This window comes from Mauremys reevesii, linkage group 16 (genome assembly GCF_016161935.1).
Source record: "Mauremys reevesii isolate NIE-2019 linkage group 16, ASM1616193v1, whole genome shotgun sequence".
In the NCBI taxonomy this organism is placed as follows: Eukaryota; Metazoa; Chordata; order Testudines; family Geoemydidae; genus Mauremys; species Mauremys reevesii.
The window spans coordinates 9,309,026-9,336,080 of record NC_052638.1 but is presented as its reverse complement, the minus strand read 5'-3'; the positions used below and the strand labels follow the sequence as shown (position 1 = coordinate 9,336,080).

Sequence of the window (27,055 nt, the reverse complement as noted above, 5' to 3'; positions counted from 1 at the left end):
CCAGCCGGAAAGTGCTGTGGCCAGGGTAGCTTATTGTGCTGAAGGAGCTGGTGGACGCGGTCCTAGCAAGAGCACCATTCCCCTGCTCTGAGCTGTGTGTCCTCGAGGAGGGTTTGCCGGTGTAGTTAGAGTAGCAAAGCTTTTCTAGCACAGACCAGGTCATAGTTTAGAAAACAATGGACTGATCTGAATTCACGGCTGGCAGAACTCCACTGCCGTCTATGGGAACAAATCAGTGGAGATGTTGGCCGCTGTGTCAGCAAAGCTGGTAAAGAAGCTGTTTTACGATTGCCCTAGATTCTGCCCCCCCTGCTCATGCTGAGTAGCCCCATTGTGAACGATTCCACCTTGCCCCAGCCCCCTTTTGCAGCTAACTGCAGGGTTCCCATCCCACTTCCCCTGCCAGCGCCCTAAGGCGGGTCTGTGACGTTATTGATATAAATTGGGACCATATAGAACATGGGTTGCAACCAAGGTCCTGTAGTGGCACCAAATCTTAGGTAAAGGGGGTCATATAAGGTGTCTAAGACCAGGTTATGGGTTGCTGATTATGATTATGCTGTCTGTGTGCATGTATCATTTGAGTTGAAGTTATGTATATTGGCTCTATACTGTCTGTATTTCAAGTTGGTGATGTGCTTCTGGGTAATATCCCAGACAAGTTGGTGTTAGCTCTGCTTAGCCTGCTTGATGGCCCATTAAGGACTATCAGCTACACAATTGACCCATGGAGAGGAGGCAAACATGCCTTGTGACTCAGCGAAGTATGCAGGGACTGGCCCATGTGACTCCAGACTCCATTTCGCTGTAATTTTCCACAGTAAGGACAAAGAGGTTCTTACACCTGGAAAAGCCTATATAAGGCTGATGCATCATCTCCATCTTGTCTTCAATCCTGCTTCTTACCTCTGGAGGGACTTTGCTACAACCTGAAGCTCTGCACAAAGGACTGAATGACCCATCCCAGCGGGGGATGTTCCAGAGACTTGATTTGAACCTGCAGTTTATGCCATCACTGCTGCAAGCCTGAATTAAGAACTTTGCCATTGCTGTATGTAATTGATTCCATTTAACCAATTCTAGCTCTCATCTCTACCTTTTTCCCTTTACGAATAAACCTTTAGATTTTAGATTCTAAAGGACTGGCAACAGCGTGATTTGTGGGTAAGATCTGATGTGTATATTGACCTGGGTCTGGGGCTTGGTCCTTTGGGATCAAGATAACCTTTTTCTTTTATTGGGGTGTTGGTTTTCATAACCATTCATCCCCAGGACGAGTGTACTGGTGGTGATACTGGGAGACTGGAATGTCTAAGGAAATTGCTTGTGTGACTTGCGGTTAGCCAGTGGGGTGAAACCGAAGTCCTTTTTGTCTGGCTGGTTTGGCTTGCCTTAGAGGTGGAAAAACCCCAGCCTTGGGCTGTGACTGCCCTGTTTGAGCAATTGGTCCTGATTTGGCACTCTCAGTTGGGTCCCGCCAGAACCGCATCGTCACAGGGTCCCAAAACTTTTCCCATCACACCCCCTTACCCATAATGGAACGTGTCTGGGCCCTCTCCAGGAACCTTGGTTGGGAGCTGCAGTTGGGAGTGGAGAGCCGAGCTGCAGTCGGGGCCGGGAGCTGAGGCCGGGGTCGGAGCTGCGTCTGGGAGTGGAGCTATGGCTGTGGCTGGGGCTGGGGCTGGGTGTGGAGCTATGGCTGTGGCTGGGGCTGCAGCCAGGAACAGGGCTGGGAGTTGGGGGCAGGAGTTGGGGGCTGAAACCGCGGCTGTGGCTGGGGATGAGGCTGCCCCATTTTTTGCAGTTCACCCTAATTGAGTGACCACAGCTGGCTCCCCACTGGGACCCCGGTCACAGTGGCGTAGTCCTGCCTGAATACACATTACCACAGGTTAATTGGGTTTTTGGATTAGAACCACACGCTTGTCAAAAAATTTTTTTTTGATATTGAAGAGTTTAAGGGTTAAAAATCAGTTTCGATTTGCAAATATCTAGAATATAGTATGGTGATAAATAACAGTCAGCATAGATTTGTCAAGAGCAAATCATGTCAAACCAACCCAATAGCTTTCTTTGACAGGTTAGCGAGCATTGTGAGTAGGGGAGAAACAGTAGATGTGGTATATCTGGACTTTAGTAAGGCTTTTGATATTGTCTCGCATGACCTTCTCATAAACAAACCAGGGAAATACAACCTAGATGAAGCTACTATAAGGCGGGTGCATCACTGATTGGAAATCCATTCCCAGAGAGTAGTTATTATCAGGTTTCAGTGTACCAGCCATGTTCGTCTGTATCCGCAAAAAGAACAGGAGTACTTGTGGCACCTTAGAGACTAACAAATTTATTTGAGCATAAGCTTTCACGGGCTACAGCCCACTTCATCAGATGCATAGAATGGAACATATAGTGAGGAGAGTATGAAAAGGTGGACGTTGTCCTACCAACTCTAAGAGACTAATTAAGAGAAAAAACTTTTGTAGTGATAATCAAGATGGCCCATTACAGACCGTTTGACAAGAGGTGTGAGGATACTTAACATGGGGAAATAGATTCAATGTGTGTAATGGCTCAGCCATTCCCAGTCTCTATTCAAGCCTAAGTTGATAGTGTCTAATTTGCATATTAATTCAAGTTTAGCAGTTTCTCGTTGGAGTCTGTTTTTGAAGCTTTTCTGTTGCAAAATTTCCACCTTTAAATCTGTTACTGAATGGCCAGAGAGGTTGAAGTGTTCTCCTACTGGTTTATGAATATTATGATTCCTGATGTCAGATTTATGTCCTTTTATTCTTTTGCATAGAGACTGTCCGGTTTGGCCAATGTACATGGCAGAGGGGCATTGCTGGCACATGATGGCATATATCACGTTGGTAGATGTGCAGGTGAACGAGCCCCTGATGCTGTGGCTGATGTGATTAGGTCCTATGATTGTGTCACTTGAATAGATATGTGGACAGAGTTGGCATCAGGCTTTGTCGCAAGGATAGGTTCCTGGGTTAGTGTTTTTGTTGTGTGGTGGGTGGTTGCTGGTGAGTATTTGCTTCAGGTTGGGGGGCTGTCTGTAAGCAAGTACAGGTCTGTCTCCCAAGATCTGGGAGAGTGAGGGATCATCCTTCAGGATGGGTTGTAGATCTTTGATGATGCGCTGGAGAGGTTTTAGTTGGGGGCTGAAGGTAACGGCTAGTGGCGTTCTGTTATTTTCTTTGTTGGGCCTGTCTTGTAGTAGGTGACTTCTGGGTACTCTTCTGGCTCAGTCAATCTGTTTTTTCACTTCAGCAGGTGGGTATTGTAGTTTTAAGAATGCTTGATAGTCTCTAAGGTGCCACACGAAGTCTAAGGGTTAGGCTACACCAGATGTTGCTGCACCAATGTAGCGTGTGTGGTGAAGATGCTCTATGCCACTGGGAGAGTGCTCTCCCATTGGCACAATAAATACACCTCCATTAGAGGCAGCAGCTGTGTCTGTGGGAGAAGCTCTTCCGCCGACATAGCGCTGTCCAAACTGGTGCTTAGGTCGGTAAGTGGTAGTGTGTACAAGCCCTAAGAGTTATGTCAACAGTTACCTTTATCAACCAAATTTGTCATCAAAAAACTATATCAAGTTTGTTTGTCTGGGATTAAAGTCAGACTAACCAGCTGATAGTTTTCCAGGTCACCCCATTTACCCTTTTAAAATACTGGCACAACATTAGCTTTTGTTCCTGTCCTCTGGAACATCCCCATTGTGCCAAGAGTTATTAAAAACAAAATGGTTCTGCAGGCTCCTCAGACAATTCTTTTAATGTTCTTGGGTGCAAGTTATCCAGTCCCGCGGAATTAAAAAAAAGTTTACCCGAAACATTGCTAGTTTACATCCTGCCTAGTTACTGATGGAATAGAAGGCATTTCATCAGCACTGTAAGGCAGAAATACATCGTCCTGCTCTTTGTTCTGTAGAGTGTTGTGCTGGTTAGCAGCACTGCTTAATTATAAATAATAATAATATTGGGGGCAGGCAGTGTGGTCTAGTGCACAGGCGGGGGCAGCACTTGCAGGGGCTATAACCACCCCAAAATTTGTCTTAGCCCTGTTATAGCAGCTGCCACTCTGCAGCTGCCCAGCTCTGAAGGCAGAGTGGAGAGAGCAGAGGCTGCTGGGAGGGCCCCCAGCTCCAGCAGCAGCGGAGAAATACACCTGGGCAGGGGACTGGGGTGCCCGAGAACAGCCCCTGATCCCTATCCCCACACGCCAGGGCGCAGCACCCAGGGCAGGTGGTAGATCCAGGGCTCCCCACAGCAGCCCAGACTGACCCACTCCAGCCCAGGCTCCTGGGCCCCACCCCTGTGGTTGCTGCTCCCTGAGGGATCTGCCGGCCCTGGAGCCAGGTTCCCCTGCCAGGGCAGCTCTTACTGGCTGTCAGCAGCCAACACCTTCACTGCCCAGTCCCGGCCTCCAACTTGGCCATGGAGAGGGGCTACGAAGAGGGGTGGGTCCTTGTGGCAATGGGGGGCTCAGCCCCCCAATTTTCTGTCTGGCCCATCTCAGCCCCCTACTGGGAAGAGACTGGTGGGGCCCCTGTGCCTAGACAATAAGGAAACTCCCCCTCTACAGCATCTCTTGTTCTTCTCCCACTCTGAGCCAGTGAGCTCCTCAGGGCAGGGACTGGCTCTGACAGTACGTACCGGGCCTGACACACGGGGCTGGACTAGTGGCTGAGGACTGGAGGTGCAATGGGAATAACTATAAATAACAACAATGAGGATCATTGTCTTCCTTTCATCTCAGACTTTCATCACATCATTTTCCTTTTTGTCTATTTTACTTCCCCTTTCCTTAGGCCCCTACCTCTTTCTATCCCTCTCCCCTGCTTTGCACACAGTCACTTTCTTTCTCTCCCATCCTCTCTTTTCCACTCCCAGCTCTCTCTTTCCCTCAGACTTCTGATTCTGCCACCTTCCTTTTGTCTCCTGTCTCCCATCTCTGTCTCCCTTCTTTGACACCCCCACCCCCAGTCTTTGGTTGGCACATTGTTGTTGAGATTTGCCTCCCTGGAGCAGACACTCCACCGTGGGACCTACAGGCCCAATTCCCTGCATCTGGGCTTCTCTCTAGACGCCTAGGAGCCACCCAGTGCTCTCAGGCTGGCACTTAGGGAGAGGCCCCTGGAGCCCGTACGGCAGGCTGGAGCCAGTGGGGCAGGCCGGCTAACAGTGCCAGCAGGGCCTGTGCAAACTGCCCAGTCTGAGCCCTCCCCACTCACCGCTCTGAACTTCATACTGTGACCTTCAGCTGGGAGTTCCTGCTCGTGCACTTTTAGAGAAATGGAAACATTCTGCAGCGGATCATTTGCAAACAATTTTGTTTGATTTAATTCTTCCTCTTGTTGCAATAACTTAAAGAGTGACACTGAACTTTGTGTTTCAGGAGCTGCAGAAAATACTGCTGCTGTCTTTGTGGTGAATCAGACACCCCCTTCTATCCGTGCAATGGAAGGGTCAGAGTTCACCATCAAGTGTACATTCAAGACAAGCAATAATTCAACCAAGTGGTTTGCTGAATGGTATAAAACCAGAAATTATGTCACAGAAAAGGTGTCCAATGGAACAGATCGAATCAGATTATCAGAAGATACAGAAAAGAGGTCTCTTTCGCTCACCGTGAAGAAACCCAATGTCACTGATTCTGGAACCTACGTATGTTGGGTTGGGAACAGGGATGGGATATCTCCTGGGAAGGGAACCCAAGTGACCATTGATGGTAAATACCAGCATTTCCTTCTCTGTTCTACAAAACCCTTCGGGGGAGCTCAGGACACTGGCCTGGTTCCAGGGAGCTGGGGCAGGTGGTGCTGGGGGAGATGGAGCAGCACAAAGTGTAAAGGGCAGAGCTATGGGCAAAACTGGGGACTTGAGAGACAAGGTGGGTGAGGGAATATCTTCTATTGGACCAACTTCTCTTGGTGAGAGCGAGAGAGACAAGCTTTCAAGCTTCCACAGAGCTCTTCTTCAGCTCCTGGAAACTTGGGTCTGGTCTACACTACAGACCTATGTCACCATAACTACATTGCTCAGGGGTGTGAAAAATCCACGTCTGAGCAACATAGTTAGTTACACCAACTGAACCTCCTGTGTAGACAGTGGTGCAGCTGGGCTGATGCAGTGTTTTAAGTAGAGACGTGCCCTTACTCCGACTGTTACAGGCAATGTAGTACAAGGTAGAATGGCTGGTTTAGCATAAGTAAACACCTATTTCAAGGGACCATTCAAGGCAGGGTGGCCCGTTAACACTTCTGCAGTCATAGGACAAAAAGACGGAGTTAGGGGGTTACAGATTGTTGTAATAAGCCATAAATCCAGTGTCTCTGTTCAGCCCATGATTTTTAGAGTCTAGCAGAGTTATGAATTTAAGCTCCCAGGCTCGTCTTTTGAAAGCGTTGTGCAGGCTTCCTTTGAGAACCGCTCTGTACTTGACCTGTGAGACGTGTTCCCCACAGGAGACAGGGCGGTTTTGTCTTTTATCATTTTCCTATGTGAGTTCATTCAAGAGCACAGTGATTGTCTGGTTTCACCCACATCATTGTTATTGGGGCATTTAGTGCGCTGGGTGAGGTACCCCACAGGTTGTGATAGGCTTGTGTAGGATCCATGGATTTTGAAAGGTGAATTGTGGGGGGTGTTGATCATTGTAGCAGTGGATCTATGTCTGCAGATTTTGCATCTGTTTTTCTGGCACGATCTGGTGCTGCTTTGAGTTGGTGTGTCCTGGTCTGTGGGGAGCTTGCATCTCATGATGCCCTTGGAGTGGCTGGGGGGTTGTTTGAAGGTCAGAAGTGGGGGTTCAGGAAAGACTTGTTTTAGGATGTGGTCCCCATCGAGTATGGGTCATAGCTGTTTGATGATACCCCGTAGGGGTTCCAGTGTAGTGTGGTAGGTAGCAATTGATGTGCGGTCAGAGGAGGTTTTATTTCTGTATTCAAGCATGTTTTCTCAGGGTATTTGGACAGGCCACTCCATGATGCAATCTACTTCTCTAGTAGAATGTCCTTGTTTGGTGCAGGTGGTTTTGACTGCATTAAGGTGTGTATCCCAGACTGCCTCCTAGGAGCGTATTCTGAGCTATCTGAATGCCTGGGTGCTGGCTGGTGAGTCTTGCCCACATGCTCAGGGTTTAACTGATTGCCATATTTGGGGTCGGGAAGGAATTTTCCTCCAGAGCAGATTGGCACAGGCCCTGGGGGTTTTTCGCCTTCCTCTGCAGCGTGGGGCATGGGTCACTTGCTGGAGGATTCTCTGCACCTTGAAGTCTTTAAACCACGATTTGAGGACTTCAATGGCTCAGACACAGGTTTGATACAGGAGTGAGTGGGTGAGATTCTGTAGCCTGCGTTGTGCAGAAGGTCAGACTAGATGATCATAATGGTCCCTTCTGACCTTGAAGTCTATGATTACAGCTATCTTAGTTGTTTGGGGTGGTTACTGAGTTTATGAAGAGAGGTGTGTGATCTGTGGGTTTTTTGTCAAGGGTAGTTTGTAGGGTTCCATTGTTGAAGCAGATGGTGGTGTCCAGGAAGTTGATGCTAGTGTGGGAGTGTTCCCCAGAGAGTTTAATGGATGGGTGGTGGTTGTTGAAGTTGTGGTGGAAATCTGTGTGGTAGTTTAAGCATTGTATTGTGCTGTGGTGCTGGGAGTACGTCTCACAGACCTGAGGAAGAGCTCTATGGAGCTCAAAAGCTCATCCCTCTTACCAACAGAAGTTGGTCCAATAATAGATATTATCTCACCCGCCTTGTCTCTCTAATATGCGGGAACTGACACAGCTACAGTGCACTCAATGTGATGGCGTTTCTCTTTGCCTGAGACACAATAATTTGGAACACCACAGCCCATCACTTCCAAAATTTCAGGGAGTATTGAAGGCATCACTGGGCAGAACTCTGTTGATATTGGGGAAATCAGAAAACCCAAAGGGGGAAAGTGGGGGAGACATGGAGTGCCTGCTCCCTGTTTAGCAGAGTAACAGCTTGGAGCAAAGCCAGCTCTGTAACTGTCTAAATCAAAGAACCAGTTTGTGGCACCAATTAACACTTTCCAGTAGAAAAACATTCCTCTCTCATCACTGCTCCTTCCCCCAGTAGAGTGTAACATGCTGACACTCTGGATGTCCCAGGCAGAAAGAGGAGAACTAATAACAGTGGGGAAGGGAGGAGGGGAAGGCACACAGAGCCCCTGGCATGGGGAGGATGGGGGACCTGGTCTGGGGACAATGCTGGAATGAGGGTACAGCCAAAGCCCTGAGCATGCAGGGAGAATGGGGGATCCTGGAATGGTGGAAAGGGAGAGAATTAGGGCACAGAGAGCTCCTGGCTTGGGGCAGAATTGGGGACTGTAGCATGGGGGGGGGGTTTGAAATGGGACACACACAGCGCTCCTGGCACAAGGGTGGGGGTTAGGGAGTCCCTGAAATGGAGGGGGATGGGAGGTGGCACCCAAGGACCTTGTGGGGACAGAGGGATGCAAAGAGTCCCTGGTGCATGCAATATGCTTGACCCACCGAATCAACAAGACGTGGGCATCCCTCTAGTTTAGCCCCCGAAGAGTCCAACCCAAACCCACAACGGGTTGAGCAGAGTCACGATGAAGTTGTTTGCTCAGTAATAGGTTATTATTAAGTTTTGCTTTGCAATAGTGCTCAGAGATTCAAACAACATTGGGCCCACTATGCTAGGCCCTGTACACTAGAGCTGGTGGTTTCAGTTTGTGAGACGTTTCGTTATTTCAGAATTGGCTTCATTCCAAACCCAGACGGACAAGGACTGCACCCGGGCCAGGGACCCGAGGGCTTCCAGAGTCCCAGAGGCCAGTTACCAGCTGCCTGCTCAGGAGCAGAGCAGCCTGGGGAGTCACTGGCCCAGGCCTCTAGGAGCCCTGGGATCTCCAGCCCGGGGCAGTCTGCATGGCGGAGCTACCCCAGAGCTGCACCCCTGGGAGCTGGTCCTGGAACTTCCAGGCTTTCAGCTCCATGGCAGGGACACTGGAAGCGCCGGGAGCCCTGGCTCGGACAGGGAGCCTAGGAGACAGCAAGAGCCCCTAGAGACCTGGCTCTGCTGCAGAGTGGGGAGCCCATCCGCCCTGAGACTTGACTCCCCGAGCTGGGGCTCACGGGACATAAAAATGGCCAGACTGGGTGAGACCACACAGGGTTTTAGGCGCTTCAATCCAACATCTGGGGGCCATGGAGATCCTCAAAACCCCTGCTCAGCTGCCGCCTGGCCCTGGAGCTGCTGAAGTTTCCAGCAGTAAAACCAGCGCTAAAGACTTGCTGACACTCTCTCGCTATGCTGTAAGCACAGCCCTGCCCAGAACAACGGTTGCACCTGATCCTCACTCCTCTGCCATTGCCAGCAGAAGTGCCTCATGTCTCAGAACTGCCCATTCCACGTCCTTCAGTGAATCCCATTTTTCTGTAACGAAGGAGAATTGGCCACCCTCTCTCTTGCCCTGCATTGGGCTGGTGGAGGGAAATAGGTCTCAAGAAGGTTTTGAATGTGAGGAATTTGGCAGGCGTGTCAGGTGTACACAAGGTTTGGGTAAGAAGTCACATTGTTGGAGGAGGTTTGTCTAGACTGCAGCTTCTGGGGTTACCTGCTCACTAAACAGAGCAGAAAAGTCTTGACATGCACGAAAGAGCTCTCTATGGGGCCAAACGAAAGAACATCAGATTAAACTCTTAACAAGCAGGGGAAACTAAACAGCAGAGCTGGAGAGATTCATTTTGTACATCTGCCCTTGTCTGCTGGCACATGGAACAATTTCTCAATGAAGGTGCCATCATCTGTGTTTCTTTTTCTGCAGAAATTACCGACCTGATGGTGAATCAAACCCCAACCAGTGTCAGTGATTTAGAAGGCTCAGAACTTACCATGAATTGTACATTCAAGACAGTCAATAACCATTGCACCATGTATGTGCGATGGTATAACTATGGGACCGAGGGACTAAAGCAAGAGCTGGTGAAGGAGAGTGAGGTGATCACAACGCTGCATTTGGCCAATGGGTTTGCCTCTCTCACTTTGAAGAATGTGAATTCATCTAATACAGGAACCTACGTGTGTGAGGTGGGGATCACAGCAAGGAACCTGTCTGTGACAGGAGCTGGAACCCAGGTGACCATCAGTAAGTGTCAGCAGCCTCATACGTGCTTCCTACTATGAGATCCAGATACTATCAGCTTCCTACAGAGCGATGGAGAAGGAGCAGGGAAAGCCATGCTGAGAGCAGTGCTTAGTCTGTGCCAGGCCTTGCCAGGCTTGGCAATCCATAGCCCTGGCACTCCTGGGCAGGGCATAAAGGCATCTGGAGCAACACTTGGTGCACCTGAGAATCTGTTCCTCCTTTCTACATATCATATATATTCAATCATAAATGAACTGGCTTATAAGGTGACCCCCACCCCCAAGATGGATAAGTAAAAATGGAAAAAAATTATAACCCGTTCATAAGCCGACCCTATAATTCAGGGGTCAGCAAACTTTGGCTCCCAGGCCATCAGGATGAGCCACTGGTGGTCCGAGATGGTTTGTTTACCTTGAGCATCCGCAGGCACGGAGGTAACCTAAGTAAACAGAGTGTCCCAGAGCGCCAGCTGCTTACCCTGATGGGCCGGGACAGCAACTTGTGAGGAAATTTTTTTTTGGGGGGGGAGCTAGAAGTTGGGGGAGTAACCCCTGTGACCACCACCCACATGACCCACCCCTAACCCAGGACCCCCACGCTCTCCCCATCCCATCCCTTCCCACCTTATCTGGGGAGGATGTCTCTGACCTGGCTGATGCTGCTCCGGCAGGCTGGGCAGCACGGCTGCAGCCTGCTCCGGTGGGCCAGACCGGGTGGTGCGGCCGCAGCATGTTCCAGCGGCTGGGCCAGGTGGCATGGCCGCAGCGTGCTCCAGGGGGACGGGGGGGGGGGGCACGGCTGCAGCCTGCTCTGGGGGGTGAGGCCAAGCAGCACGACTGCAGCCTGCCAGCCCCGGAGCTGCAGCTGCTTCGGAGGCTGGGGGGAGAGCAGCGTGGCCAGAAGCGGAGAGACTCTGGCCCCGTCTCTGCCCTTCTGGCTCTGCTACCTCTCCTTGCTCCCTCTGTTGGGGGGAGGGGCTGTGTCCCACTTCTCCCTCTCTATACCTGTTCCTAAGCTGACCCCCTTCTCTGGTGCTTCCCTTTTTACTAAAAAAATTCGGCTTATGAACGAGTATATACGCTAGGTTCTTTTACTGCCCTTATCAGCATAGTATCTGAGGCCCAGATTTGCAAAGGTATTTAAGCATTGCTCCACTCAGCACTGGAAGGCCTAAGTGACTTAGGAGCCTCTCTCACTGGCAGTCAATGGGGCACTAAATCACTTTTGAAAATGAAATGTAGGCTGCTAAGTCACGTAGACTTTGCTCCACTCAGCACTGCAATGTGGAAATACCTTTAAAAATCTGGGCTTGAGCAGCTTCCAGCCATGTATCAAGCCAGGTGACTAACACCTGCCAGGTGTGGTCCATTCTCTCTCTCATCCTCTCCCAAGAGGGGGAAGTGTGTGTGCAGTGGAGCATTTAGAGTAGGTTTTTAAAATGCATTTAACTGACACCCACAGCTGAATCTGACGCTTGTGTAAATACAACAAAGAATCCTGTGGCACCTTATAGACTAACAGACGTTTTGCAGCATGAGCTTTCGTGGGTGAATACCCACTTCTTCTTGCATCCGAAGAAGTGGGTATTCACCCACGAAAGCTCATGCTGCAAAACGTCTGTTAGTCTATAAGGTGCCACAGGATTCTTAATCTGGATCTGTAAAAGCAACAAACACGGCTACCCCTCTGTGTAAATACAGAAGTTCAGCAGTTGTCAACAGAATTACTGTTTTGTGGAGGAGGTGAAGGTTCTAGTTAGTGCTGCAATCTGGTGCCAGTTCCAAGCATTGGGAAGTAGTGCGGCACCTCAGCACTGCTGCCTGCTGACTGGGGTAAATGCTGATTTTGTAATGGCGACCACTGGCAAGGAGCTTTAGGTAATTTGTAGATTTGGAATCCCCCTGTTATTCTTGCTCTGGGTAAGGATTCTGTCCAGGTCTCTAGTGTCTTGCTCAGCTAGCGATTCCCTACTCCTGCGGCAGAGTCAGCGGGCTGGCTGGCCTCATGGGAAAGTTCCCCTAGGCAGAGGGCTGAACCCAGCCCGATGACCCCACAGGTCCCAGCAGCTGGCAGATGAAGAGGAACCTGATGGCAAAAAGGGAGGCCAAGGAAACTGCCTGTGACACAGAAGGGGATGGGAAATTAAGGGATGGGGAGAAACAGTTTTTCATCTTTAAACTGTCCCTGCCACCCCTTTATTTATCCATCAGCCTCTGTCCCTCCTTTAGAGGCAAATCTGCCCCTCTCTCTGTCCCTGCATCCCACACTGACAGGTTTTTCTTGATTTTAGATAAAAGGAGAAATGCCTCCCACGTTGTTTTCATCATCCGGATGGTTCTCGGGGCCCTTGTTATAATCTTGGCTGTGATTATTATTACAGAGTGTGTGATCTCAGAAAAGAGGGGTGAGTGAAATGTCTGCACTGCAGTCACTATGCAGAGTCAGCCACAGAGCTTGAGTTACACACAAGGTCCTTCTGCCTTTTCCTTCTGGGCAACTTCCCCGTCCCAGTGCGTTGAAATTGAAAAGCTGCTTCAGACCCGGCTGGGACTGTTTTCTTGGCCTGTCTGTTCTAGTTTGTGTCAAACATTAAATCCGGGCATCTCAGAATTAGAAGCACAGAGTTTCGGTTCCTGAAGGCCTTTACCTCTCAGGTCTCCCTTTCACAGCACCGATGATCATTTCCTATCGCTGTGTCTGTCCAACGTGCCCTGTTTATTTCTGGCTGGCTGGCATGCACGGAGCTAGTGCAGCACTTGGACAAGTGCGATGCACGTACTGCAGGAGTATTCTTTAGGTTCTAACTTACTGAGTCTGATTTTTCCCCACAGCTGCTGTCAATCGGACAATATGAGGATCAGCTGTTACAGCGTACACCTGGAGATGGAGCTCTCAGACACCTGGTACCCAGGCATTCCCCCAACACTGTGTTGAGCATCCTGCCTGCCAGATTCTGCACCTGCAAATAAACCTTGAGCTGAATGGAAGTTCACAGGTGTTCAGAATAAAGAAACTCTGACACCCCTCTTTGAGGCAGCAGAACCTGGTGACTGCTGATGGCTTAGGTAGTCTCAGTGGCATCTGAGCCATAGGAAAATATGAGATGAACATTTCTGTTACCTAAAGATTCCCCTTTGTGCTACCTAACAATCATTTTAGAGGCTCATGGAAACCTTGAAGTGAAGATGCTCAGAACAAGGGCCAAAAACTCGTCCCTATAATTGGTTCAGCTGTTTGTCGGTCAAAGAGGAAATGGAAACATCTGCTGGGAATTGCTGTCTGTGGGTTCAGACGGCCCCCTTGCTGAAGTCAACTGGTGTACAGTTAACCACATGCTTAAACGTTTGCAGGATTGAAGCCTCTATAAAGGACCATGTTTTTATAACTGGTTTTGTTAATTGTTTACACATGCTGCTCAATTAGTTAGATTGTCTTACACCCGAGGCTAAGGCTATGCACTTCCAAAGTGTTTTAATATAATTCTCATAACTCGGGCTATTCTTGATGTCCCTATAAATACACAGTCCTTTTTTGAATCTTTCTGTGCTCTTCCTCACACTGATTTCTTGTGGCAGTGAGTTCCACAGTTTAATCACACATTAGGTTAGAGTTTTCTTTTATCAGTTTGAATTTCCCACCTTCTAATTGAGTTGAATCTCCCCTTGTTCTCATGTTGCATGACAGAGAGAACAGAACTTTCCAATCTACCTTCTCTAGACCGGTTAGTATTTTACGTGTCCCCTCCTGTTCAATCACCTTTCTAAGGTAAACGATCCCAGTCTTCTCCATTTCTTTTCTTAGCAGAGTTTTTCAATGACCTTCATCTCCCTCATCGCTATTCTCTGAACCCCACAATATTCTTTTTCAGAGCAGGTGATCCAGACTGAAATTGATATTCCAGATGAGGCTGTAGCATGGATGTATATAGGAGCATTATAATTTTTTTTCTATTATTCACCATCCCATTGTTTCTGCATCCTAACCAGAAAGATTTCTGCTACTTCAGTGTTTGAGGATGGAACTCGGCTGTTCTCAGTGGTGGCAGATGACAGAACAAGGAGCAATGGTCTCAAGTTGCAGTGGGGGAGGTCTAGGTTGGATATTAGGAAACACTATTTCACTAGGAGGGTGGTGAAGCACTGGAATGGGTTCCCTAGGGAGGTGGGGGAATCTCCATAATTAGACTTTTGTAAGACCCAGCTTGACAAAGCCCTGGCTGGGATGATTTAGTTGGGGTTGGTCCTGCTTTGAGCAGGGGGTTGGACTAGACACCTCCTGAGGTCTCTTCCAACTCTTATATTCGATGATTCTAAGTGGCTTCACAGATGCCAGGTCCCATGGCACAAGGATTCTATTAACTTGTATTCTGTACAAATATTGGGCCAGATCCTGCTCCCATTAATCTCAACCCCTCCCCCACCCAGACAAAAAAATTCTCCAAGGTTACCACGGCTATGACCAGGTCCCTGTGTATCCCCTGCTTCTATAGTCACAGACTCCAGCCCCTGCCCGTGCCTTGCTGCAGAACTGTGCTCCAGCCTCTAAGTTTCCACTAAAAAAGCATCACCCCATTCCCCCCTTCATCCTGAATTCAGGAAAACATGACTGAAGCAGCTGAGGGATTTCCAACCTGCTACCCCTGAGCACTGCAGAATCCAGGGACCCTGTCACAGAGTTTAGATGCAACAGGCCATGGGGTAACAAGGGTGCTGGCTTAGCCCGAGGCTGCTTATCATTTGAGAATGTAACCAGTTATTTTCCTCCCTTCCCAAGTTTGACTCCTTGCATTCCGGGGCACTGCTCATCTACCCACGGGGTGCGGCACTGTGCTTGTTCAACAGAGCAACACTTTCCTTTATGGGTCAGTCAGCGAATATGCAAAACTTACTCTGTCTGAGGGGGACCAGCTTTGTCTGGGCACCTGTAACTTATCGCCTGGACGCGGCGGCAGGCAGCTCACTTCAGGGGATCTGTGATCATAACTGCAGATTTCATACTGCCGCGGCCAGCTCCTTCTGGAGAGTGCAGGCAGCACGTCAGCACTGGGTACAGAGAGGCCAAACCCAGAACCAGCACATCCAGCACCATCCCATCCCCCTCATGAGCTTTGGGTGGGCAGATAAAATGGGACGAAGAGCCCAGCCAATGCTGAGTTTACAAAACAGACATTAAACTAATGAGACTTTTGAAAACCTAAACTAGGGCTGTGCATCATTTTGATCTTCTTTAGCATTAAAATCTCCCCCCCCCCACTGTACCTGTGAGCAGTGTGCTTCATCTTTACCCACACGCCCTGGGACACAAGTTGCATGGGGGCTACTCATAACGTGGGGGAGAGAATCAGGACCCTGCGCAGGGATGGCCTGATCCCATGAAGCTTTGGGAAGGCTAGGTTCATGCAGGATCCCACCGAGAAGAAAGGAAGCTTTAGAAGTTGAGCAGCAAAAGTTTTTGCTCTGCCCCGTGATTTGGGTTCAACATTTCACAGTGTTCAGAGCCCTGCCGAGAGAAACTGGAAGTGGGCGCAGGATGCTGTAAAAGGCAACAGGAAACCGAGCTGCAGAAGACAGAATCAGCCTGTAGAAATCCCCAAAGAGAAGAATTAGCAAGACACAGCCCTGCTGGGGGAGTGCGGAGAGAGCGGGGCTCAGCCTGGGGTTACTTTACTCCTGAGAACAACCAACAACATCTGCTCAGTCACAGTTTGGGCAACTGCACCTAGACTTCAGTGGCCAGCAAGGGCACCTGTTCCCAGGCTGCCAGCTCCCCAGTGTCACCTCTTGGGCGGAGACTGCAGCCCTCTCCCCGCTGACCAGGGTAGTTCCAGGCTGTGCAATTTCCTGCCTTCGCTATATTTCCCACCACAGACAGGTTGGCCAAGGAGACCTGCTCGCCTCCTTTCAGGGCCGGCTCCAGGCCCCAGCTCAGCAAGCAGGTGCTTGGGGCGGCCAAGGGGAAGGGGCGGCATGTCGGGCTCTTTGGCAGCGGGTCCCTCGGTCCCTCTCCGAGGGAAGGACCTGCCGCCAAATTGCCGCCAAAGAAGAAAGTGGCGCAGCTGAGCTGCCCAAGTGCCACCGATTGTGATCGCGGCTTCCCCCGCCCCCCACCCCACACATCCCCTCCCCCGCCGCTTGGGGCGGCAAAAAGCCCTGCTCCTTTCAGAGGAAGTTAATAGGTGTAATTGCTACACTTATAAGGTACCATGCAGCACTGCCTGTGGGTGAGACCCTATACCCCATGTTCACCATTTCTATAGGGTTCTGATATATTTTGTACAAAGTATTCCTTGTGAGAGATCAGTTGAAAACTCAATCTGCTGAGCATAATTGTCCTGTTAAAATGTGTGCATCGGTATTGGCTATGGCATTGTACAACTTTGAGCCAGTTTAAAACCAGGCTATTTCTCCAAAACCCCTTTGTCTATTAGCCCCTAGAGAATCCAGTTTGAAGTAGTACATGTGCGCGTCTCTGAGGGGGGAGAGTTCAAAGGGCTGATGACAGAGGGATACATTAACATCCCCTGTCCCTACTGCAGAAGGTACGTGCAATGCCCCAGTAACACACAGAGGGAGAGGGGAGAGTGTGAGGGAGATTGTCACAGAAACAATGGTTTGTCTGCAAGTTTCTAGCACATACCCAGGCTCTCTGAGCCACTCGAGTTCCCGCTCTGGGTCCTGCACAGGGACTGGGTCACTTTTTCAAAATGCAGAGACTGTTTCAGTCTGAATGATCCATTTTAGTGTGAGGAAACCAACAAAGAACAAAGGTAAAGCATCCCGGCGGGAATCACAACGTGTGAATCAGTAACTACAGGCATTTGAACTCACGCCCAGGGAAGGCAGCGGCAGAGAGATTAAGGGGGCCACTGCTTTTCTTTTAAGGTGCAAAGGACGGATGACAGCCTTGCAGGTACGTACACCGCAGGCTGCAAGTGACACTGACTAAAACCATTGTTTGAGTTCATCCTGCAGCCAGCTGGGAAAGGGTGCAGCTCATGGGAGCTAGTGCTGGTCCTCCCCATGAATGGGAAGGAGCTCAAACAGGATGAAGTGAGAGGCCCAGTCCCTAGAGTCACGGGATTACATGCGAATCTCTGCTTTTGTTTACAAAAAACGGTTTCTAGCCCTCATGGTTGCAGAGGAAAGCTTGAAAATGTGACCCCCCCTCCCGCAAAGGGTCAAAAACATGAAGACAAATCTCATGATTTTGGGGAGGTGGATTCGTCATTTTTTTTTTAAACCAAGGGTTGGAAATAGTGTCCTTCCCTGTGATGCTCAGATTTCAACCTCTCCTCCTAGAATGGATAGCTCACCTGCCCCCACCCCCGCACCTTTGGAGAGGGTCTGGTACTTCCCCTCCATCCCAAGGAAGCCTGTTCACCCTTTCCTCTCCTTGCTGTCTCCATCAGGATTCAGACATTACAGACCTCATGTTAAATCAGAGCCCAGCCAAGATCAGGGATTCGGAAGGGTCAGATCTCACCAGGGAGTGGAGATTCAGGACCCTGGAAAACCCAAACCCCAGAGATGTGGAATGGCACAAACATAATGGAACTGGAGGAAAAGGAGCTGATGAGTGAAAGGGGCTTAGGTCACAGCTGCTCAGTATTTGGAAGAGGGTTTCACATCTCTGAAGAAAGCAAACAACTGACCCAGGAACCTATGTGTGTGAGGGGGGATCACAGCAAGGAACCTGTCTGGGACAGGAACTGGAACCCAAGGGACCATCCCTGGGCAATGCCAGCAATTTGCTACCTGCCCAGTGTTGTAAGCCCCAGGTAACAAGGGACTTAGAGGGCGAGTCCACTGAGCACCATGTCAGAGCTCAGCCTCTGCACCTTTCTAGTCTCCCTGAGCTCCAGCTGCCTCTGAGAACGGGAGAAGAGCTAAGTTGCTAAGAGCCGCAGGCTGCAGTTCAACCGTTACAGGCTAACACCTGTCACAAGTGCTAGAATCAGAATCTGTTACCGTTCTGAATGTGTTTTATTCTTTTCTTTGAGAGTTTAAATTGAGTTATTTTTATTTTTTCCTCCTTTAATCCACCCCTTCCTTTGACCAGTCTTCCCTCTTCCTTTCTGGAGTTTGTTCATGCAACAGTCATCAGGTCTTCCAGTGACTCATTGCTTTTCTGCATGAAGGATTTTGGTAATGATATAAATATGCCCCATGCATCACCCTCAGTGTCCAATATTTCCATACATTGGTCATAAGGAACACTGGGGCACATCCTGAACTAGTAGAAGTGGTGTTTTGCTAACTTCTGTCTTCTTTCCTGCTAATGTTTTATGGAATTATATTTCTGAGGGAGATAATCTGAGACCATTGAGAGATGTCTTTCCCTCTCCCTTCCCTGCAGTTCTAGCTCTCATTAATCTCCCCTCTACAACATGGCTAAACAACTATTTCATCTACACTTCCTGTGGACACGTCTCTACTTCTCACAGACATTGTCCTTACACCATCACAGACTGAACCCAAACCACCCAGTGAAGTACAAACTGTTGCAGTGGAATTAGTTTGCAGCTCTGACTCTTTGCTCACTGGCAAACTCTATAAGCCCAACCTCCTGAAAGCTTCAGGCCAGCAGGGTTGGGGCTTGATGCTGAGTGGAGGGTAAGAGTGTCTCCACATGGGAGTTGCTCCTGCCCTGGGGGTCAGAGTGAACAACAGATCAGGGAGTTCAAGGCAACTCAAGTTACAGGGGTGGGGTGGTCACTCACAAACAAGGCTGGAGAGGCCCTAACACTACAGCAGAACAGAAGGGGAGATCATTTGGGTCTTGGTTTTGCAAACTCATCTGCTGGGAAAACCGAGGCCAAACCTGGGGTGGTTTGGATATGGAGGTTGTAGCAGAAGGAGTCTGAAACACAGAGCCTGGTACTAGATGAGGCCTGAACCAAACATCAGCCAGAGTCAGGCCCTGCTTACAACGCCACTGTCCAGTACATGAACTTGGTAAGGATGGGGCAGGTGTTGCTAAAACAGACACTCCTAATAAATACTTGGCACTAGCTTATCACTAAACACAGGCCAGAAGGGTAGTACGAGAATACCCTGCTACAGCGTTATAGAATAAATACACTCCCCGGAGATGGTACAGGGACACACTGACCCCTCCTACGGTTCGAACCAACAGGTCCAGGGTGTAGGGTGGTAACTAAGCACGTGAGAGGGGCAATACACAACTTGTTTGTATCAGGGTATAAGAGGGGTCACAGAAGGTACATCTGGCCAAGGGGGCAGTGGAAAGTCCCGCTGCTGACTGAGCTGGTCCATTCTCATGGGCGTACATGTCCTAGTGTCCATGCAGAGTCTAGGGGGTGCTGGTACAAGTGCTTTGTCAACAACAAACCTGGCCAAGCGCCGAATGAGTCTGTTGTCTTTTGGGCAGTTTGACTGAGGGCTGCAGGGCCAGCTGCCATGAAATGCAGCCAACAGGGTTAGTCCTGAGAGAGGCTGGGCACCTGCAGCTAGGGTGACCAGACAGCAAGTGAGAAAAATCAGGACAGGGTGTGTGTGTGTGTGTGTGGGGGGGGGGGTAATAGGAGCCAATATAAGAAAAAGACCCAACAATCAGGCCATCTGGTCACCCCACCTGCAGCTCCCACTGGTTTCAGAGGGAGATGCAGGAGCTCAGCACTGCTCAGAATTGGCCCATTGTGATGGAAGTGGAACATTCCACCGTAGGCGTGGTGACCTAGACAGAGAGGTGGAGACAGGTGAGTAGGGTGACTAGACATCAAGTGTGAAGAATCGGACAGGGGGTGGCGGTGGGGGGTAAATAGGAGCCTATATAAGAAAAAGACCCAAAAATCAGGATTGTCCCAATTTTATAGGGATATCGGGTTACCCTATAGGTGAGGGCTGCATAAGAGAAAGGAGCCATTCATGACCCTGGAATTCACTGTCACAAACAGCCCCAGCTGGTGACTCCAGATCTGGAGTGTAATTTGACTCATTTGAGAGTTTAGAGGCAGCAAGAGCCTTCCCGCTACAGCTCCCTTGGAGGGGGAGGGGCATGAGACAGGTCACTTTGCCCAAATGACAAGGTGGTGATGACCCGCAACTCTGTTGTGATGCAGTGATTGTTGGGTCAGTCCCCAGGGGCTGCAGCATTTCACACCAGGCTGTCGCCCAGAGCACATGGCTGCTGCCTGTGGGTCTGAGTACAGAGACCAGGGTGATGGAGCAGGGCCTTCTGGGACCAACCTGCTTCCATTGCTAAAAAAGGGAACGTGAGACACAGAAGGATGAAGGAAAGTATTCTTGTAAGGAAGAAGGAAACAAGGCGGGGAGGGAGGGATGAAGTATTGATAAGGAGAGGGTGTGGGGGGGAGGGGGAGGAGAAAACCAAAGAACTTAGTGAGAAACACCAGGGAAGTAAGGGGAATGGGAGAAGAGAGGAAAAAAAAAGAGAGAAGAGAAAGGAGAAGCACAGAAATGGATGGGGGTAAAAACCCAGACGGATTTCTTTAGCATCAGGTAGGATCGCAATTGCCTTTGTCAGGATAAGCTCAAAGCAGCCAGTTGTAACTACCAGGGGTTAACAATGCAGGTATTTGTACAACTCAAAAAGGAAAGTTTACAACTGGCCTTAGCTGAGAGCTGGCATCAGCTTGGTTTTTACCTTTCAGGTCCAACTGCAACGTAATCTCTGCTTTCTGTTGATTTGATCACTGCAGCTTGTCTGTCAGAAGTAGTAAGACAACCTGTTCCTATCAAGAGGTAAGGAATGCACCTTCTCCTAGCAATGGAGTGGAAACTAACCAATCTCAGTGTACTTTCAGGTGAAGAAAGTGAACCTATCCTTTGCTGTCAAAGGCTACAAGCAGTTTCATAAGAATAAAGCAAGATACATAACCAAAGCTTCTGAGAGGTTACAGAAGTATTGACTTGCTCTAGCCAAAAATAAGGAAACCATTTATACCTACAAGATTAACAATACAGCTGATTGTATGGAGAGAAAGAGAAACTAATCCAGCAATTCATCACGCAGAAGGTGTGCATTTATATTCCCTATTACAAAATGAATCCAATGACAATTCATTTACATTTGTTGCCTGACAAAAATATGGTCTGTCAAACATTGATCTTTGCAGGAGGTCATATTTCGAGATGCAAGGATGACACATGGCTGTCGTTTACAGGAAGGAATTAGCTGATCCATCCTTTTAAGGAGGTAAGAAATATGGGAATGGTGTATTGTAATAGTCAATGGTTCTGGTCATCCATTCAGGTGGAAGGAAGGTAACTGATGAAATCTTCCTCTCTAAAGAGCACAAGAAGTTGCTGTACTGAATAAAGCAATAAAAATGGGAGCTACCTGTTCAGATGAAAGCAAAGTAGTTAGTAATTCTAACCAATGATGATGATCTCTGCTCCTTTTTCCTTCCCAGAGAAGGCCATTGGTTGTTCCTACAAGGATGTAACAGGGAAGTTATTTCAAAGAACAAGTGCAACTAACCAGAGTGTGAAGATGAGCATTGAGCCTGTTCTTGCATTTGCAGAGAGGAGTTGTCCAGCTGATTCTATTTGTGCCTAATTGATCATTGTTGCTTATTTTTCAGATGTCAAGAAATAAGCGGAACTGATCATTTCTATCAAGAGGTAAGGAACGCACCTCCTCACAGCATGGAGGCAGGAATGAAAGGCTCTGTTTCTATTTTCAGGTGAAAGGAAGGTCTTACGATTCAAGGGAGGATGAGAGGCTGCTGAATTTAAGAAAAAAGAAGTCAGACAGGTAACAATACTTGGCCAGAGGGAAGAGCATTTTACTTCTAGTTCAGAAAAAGGCAAGCAGCCATTTATAAGCTTCAGGTTTTAACCAGTGTAGCTAGCTGTACCGCTAAGAATCAAAGCCTTGCGGTGGAACATGACTGACAAGTAGGTGAGCACTGAAAGGTCTCTAGAAGCCTAATGATCTGGATGCTAAGGAACCTTCTCCACTGATGACTCTTCATAGCTGGTAATAAGTAGTAATAAATAATTCTGTCAAACACTGATTGCAGGTTTTGCTCTTCTGAGATATGAAGAGACCAGGTGGTCATTCCTACCAGGGAGAAGTGAGGCTTAGTGGCATGGCTGTCCTGGGCAAGGAGGTAAGAAATACCAGTCTCCAAACATCCATGTGTACATTAAGTGGTGTGGATTTTGCTTTCAGGGAGAAAAACTGTGGAAGACCTTACTTGTCATGGGGAGAGTGTCAAAAGCAGACACAAGATAAAGCAATATGGACTTGCCAACTGCTCAATCCATTGAGGACTCCAGTGACAAAATGCTTTTTTTTTATTCCCTTGAAATAACACAGACAAAAAAGCCACTTCAAATAGTTCAGCTAGTCGCAAATCTGAATCAAGTCAGCAGAACATCACAGACATGGAGGTAAGCATTTAAGTTTCCCTGGTTCTAAATGAATCTGGTGCTAAAGCAACACTTGCAGACCAAATAAATAGGCCACATTGCATCTCCAGATGCAAGGAGACCAGAGGGCTGTTGTGTTCTAGAAGGGACTAATACAAATCTGACTAGCTGAACCAGGCATATCAGTTGGTAAGAAAAAAAAAAAGCACCTTTCTTTAACATTCAAGTGGAAATTAATAGATCCTCATACTTTCAGATGAGAGAAATGCAGATGAGTTGAACGTTGAGGGTGTGAAATCTTCAGGAAGTTGCTAGAAGATCTGGGATATCTACAGAAAGGAAACAAGCAAAACTCGCCACTGTTACCAAGAGGTAAGGAACTCACCTCATAATGGAGAAATTGATGGATCTGGTTTCCCTTCAGGTGAAAGAAGTGCAGCTGATCTGATCTCCTGGGGATTGAGGATTATAAGCAGTCATATTACTGCAGAACAAACAAATGCATGTTGCCAGACCTGCAAAAAGCTGCCTTCCTTGACTAGAATGGGAAGAAAATCACTTATCACCTTCAACTTTCAAACCCACAATGCAGCAGACCATCACTGACAAGGAGGTGAGCATTTAGGATTCTCTTATTACCAATTGGATTTGTCTTTTCAGGAGGAGAGTTACAGATGCTCAGGATTTGAGTACAAAGGAATAGGAATGGAGCTGAACAGATCCAACACCTGAAAAGATGATTGGATCTCAAAATATGAAAGACCCTTCATTCAATAAAGCAACAGGATTGGCTCTGAGGAGAGGTAAGCAGCATTTGGTAAGTCTAAGAAATGAGCATAGCAATTTTGTAGTGCTGATTGTAACTTATGTTGTGCCAAAGGGTTTGTTACAGCTGATCAGACATCTCAGGAGCTAAGAGGATGTGAGGGGGATGGCAGATGTCAGGGGATTCATCTTTATTAGGAGGTGGTGAACCTGCTTGTCACTTCTGAGTGACATCAGTGGCTTTGGTTTTGCTTGATGAAGGAAAGAGCCAGCGTGGACAATATTCAAGACACAATGTTCAAAAGTTGCTGCTGGGATGGAAGTAAAGAAGAAAGCCCTGGAGACAGGTTAGTGCTGGGACACAGACACTATCCTGGAGGGGCCTGGGACAGGGTATGTAACCATAGCAACCAGCGGGTCCTTTCCCCACTGTGGTCCTGGCTCGCATGCACAGGGTGAAACCGATCGCCATGTTTGGGGTCAGGAAGGAATTTTCCTCCAGGGCAGATTGGCCAGAGACCCTGGAGGTTTTTCGCCTTCCTCTGGGGCATCGAGCAGGGACCAGCCCTTAGGACCATTTACGAACAGACATAATAAAATCCATCAAAGAGAACTTGTCTCCCTTTGTTTTTTGAATTTTCTATAAACCCGTCCTGTGCCCCTCGGCCATGCCCATGCTCCCAGCCCCGCAGCAGGGCAGAGTCCCTCCCAGGTGCACTGCTCCCCCATCTGTGCCAGCATGGCCCCCATGTCACTGTCCCACTCCAGCAGGGACCCAGCACAGGAGGGACCAGCCCACCGTCCCAGAGAGGGAAAAGCCGTGTGCACGGCCCCCAGGGATGGGGAGGGGACATGGCCAGGTGCTCCGGTCGAGGGGAAAGCAGGAAGCACAGCGGCACTGTTACCATGTTCCTCTCCCAGGATGCCCCGAGGGGCCAGGCCAAGGCTTTTGGTCGGCCACATCCAAGCGCTCTGCCCCGCTGCTCCGGACCTAAGATCCCCTCAAAGATGGCTCTGAAAGGGGCAGTCAGTGACCCCAGAGCAACTGTTCCACTGGCATGGTGGGGCCACCGCTCCCTGGGCACCTGAACTGGGCTCACAGGCTAGCAGCGAATAGTCCCCCAGGGTGGGTTCTGCTCTGGCTGCCCCTCGCTCCAGAGGGGCCATCAGGCATCCAGGAAGCTCTTGCCTTCAGCTGTCCTCTGCAGTCTGCTCCAGCTGTGCCCTCCTCTCTTCTAACCCGCCCTCCAAGTCTGGCACCTCTCAGGGCGGTGCCGGGTTGGCCTGCAAGAGCTCATTCCCCCTGTATTGCCCAGCATGGGGTCCATAGATCTCATTACAGACATTCTGGGAAATCAGGTCTCCATGATCTGCCTCAGGGGACTGGGAGCACGACCAGGGGACACAGGACAGGGTCAGTATTAGCAGCACAGGGCTGGAGGGGATGAGAAGAGGGAGAGGGGCCAGTAACATGTTACTTCTGCATCCACTTCCTGGCCCTCCCCAATCAGCTTCCCAGCCGCACGCTGAACCTAAACCACAGGGCAATGCCCAAAACGTTGTTGTGGGGTCTCAAACCTCTATAAACCCAGCCGCCTGAAAGCCACCGGGGCCCGATTCTCCCTGCAGGGAGACAGCATCTCCAAGGTGAAGACAATACAAGTGACTCGTACCTTGGAAAGGCAGTTCGGGAGAATGCGATATCCTGTGCAAAGATACCACGTGAACTGGTGTCACTCACAAACAGTGGTGCAGGAGGGGACCCAACACCAGAGAAGAACAAAATGGGGAAGGTCGTGGTCTTGGTTTTGCAACAATCTCCTCATATCAGCTTCTATTTGGCAAAACGAACACAAACCAAGGGTTGGGGGAGGAAGGTCAGATCAGGGGTTTATTTTCTTGTAACCCTTCCCCCCACAAGATCATGGAGAGGGGTGGAGGGATGGTTCCGGCCCATCCCAGCCTGGCCTGAACACTGCACCACGGTCTGTACACACCCTGCCTAGGAGGAGCAGGCTGCAGGGGTATAAAACCACCAGTTAAATCCCCAGATCCCAACATGTGACATATTCTGCAGTGCTGGTGATCACAGCCCCACCTACAACAAAGTCTGCTGTCTGCCTTCATGGAGAAGGGCAGAGCTTAACTGTGCATCCGGCTTCCACACACACTGCATCCCCAGGCGTCAGCCAGGGTCAAATACCAGACACCAGAGAGTGGGGCTGATGGCACCAAGGCACAGGACAGACAGAGGCTGGGCACCCGCAGCTCCCACTGGTTCCATGTGGCCAGTGACAGAGGGACAGAGACACATGGGTCGGGGGAGTGATGAAGAGACCACGGCAGGGGAGGGGAGATCAGACTGAAGGCAGCGTCTCTCACAGCCTAGGGATACATGAGACTCCTTCCAAAGAAGGAAGCAGGAACCGTTGCATGGCCAGGCTTCTCCCCAGCTTGCCAAGGGCTCACTGCCACACCCAGGCTCTGACACACTTTAGTCCCAAACTAGAACTAATCAAGCCAGTTTCTCAGCTCACTTTCTGCATCTCAGGGGACTCTGGCAGATGCTTCCTGCCATTTCCTACCCCATCCTCCTCACAGCCCCTCCCTCTCGGAAATTGCCCTCTGGCCCTGAGAGCCCCAGGTGCTGCCTGGCCCCCTTCATTCGTCCAACAGGGGTGCGGGACCTACTTCAATTCCTGGTGCCAGCCACCGAGTGACACACACCCCCCTTCAGAAAAACCTGCCTTTCCCTTATGTGAGGGGCCCTCTCTGGACTGCTCTCACTGCCAATCCAGAACAGACTCCATGGTCACATATAGTCATGTTCCCCAAGTGCCCCACACTCCTTAATGCCAGGCAGTCTATAGAATTTCATCTTCTCCAGGTTTTCCAGGTCTCCGCATAGTGTCTCTAACTCTCCCTAAAGCTCCTGACCATCAGGATCTGGCCACCCCTCTCCTCCCCAGTGGCCTGATGTTCTGCTGACAGCTGCTCCTTCTGTCACTGAACCATCAGTAACCCCATCCTGCAGCCTCCAGTCATTCTGGGGCATCTCCAGTCCTCAGGATGGGAACCATAAAACAGGTGTCCCATTTCCTGTTCTGCAGAGGATCACGGCTTTCACCGTGGCCCTGGAGGTTCCACCTGGGTCCCCATACACCCTCCTCCCTACAGAGCCCTGAGCTCTGCCTCGATCAGGGAGCCCCTTTTCATGAGACCTGAATAAACTTCACAAGTATTAAGCAGGGTCCTCTGGAGACAGGACAGAACTGGTTTTTCCAGAGACATTATTTTGGAAATTCAACTAATAGCCATTTTTATTGGGCAGTCACTGCTCCTTCCTGAATTTAGCACAGGGAAAGCCCATCACTTCTGCCTCTCCCCCCACAAGAGGTACCACCAGCAGCAGCTACAAATGCCATTTGCGCTGCAAAGTCCTCCAGGGTCTCTGCTCCACAGCCTGATTGTTGCTAAAACTCCCCTCCTGCATGGGCTGTGTCAGCCTCCCTTCAATAGCTTCTGGGGGGAGTCACATCACTCTGACTGGCCAACCTTAGAGCCCACGTCAGTTAACCCCTGGCCTGTGATTGCTGCTGGGATGTAACAGCCACACAGGAGGGGAGCAGTTTCCAGGTTCAAAGTGGTGACACTTCAGCCCATAACGTCACTGGGCATTTAATAGCCATTGTCTTTGACCACAGGCAGAATTGTTGCTGGCAGATCACTGCCTCCCATGACTGACACTGGAACCAGTCTCCTGCATCTTAAGATACTGAT

The 27,055-nt window shown here is 49.5% G+C and overlaps 1 long non-coding RNA gene across 7 annotated transcripts; it reads left to right on the top strand.

Annotated features, from left to right (window-relative positions):
* Nucleotides 1-19,851: 19,851 nt before the first annotated feature.
* Nucleotides 19,852-23,888, top strand: LOC120384380. 7 transcript variants are annotated; one of them, XR_005588797.1, is made up of 9 exons: nt 19,855-19,869; nt 20,785-20,875; nt 21,085-21,149; nt 21,250-21,890; nt 22,159-22,248; nt 22,458-22,531; nt 22,767-22,882; nt 23,171-23,313; nt 23,537-23,888. It is a non-coding gene; the product is annotated as an uncharacterized LOC120384380 (long non-coding RNA). The 7 variants fall into 7 exon arrangements; XR_005588798.1 differs by lacking the exon at nt 19,855-19,869 and adding an exon at nt 19,929-20,418 and having other exon boundaries at nt 20,785-21,149; nt 21,250-21,329; nt 21,718-21,890; XR_005588796.1 differs by lacking the exon at nt 19,855-19,869 and adding an exon at nt 19,933-20,418.
* Nucleotides 23,889-27,055: the final 3,167 nt, after the last annotated feature.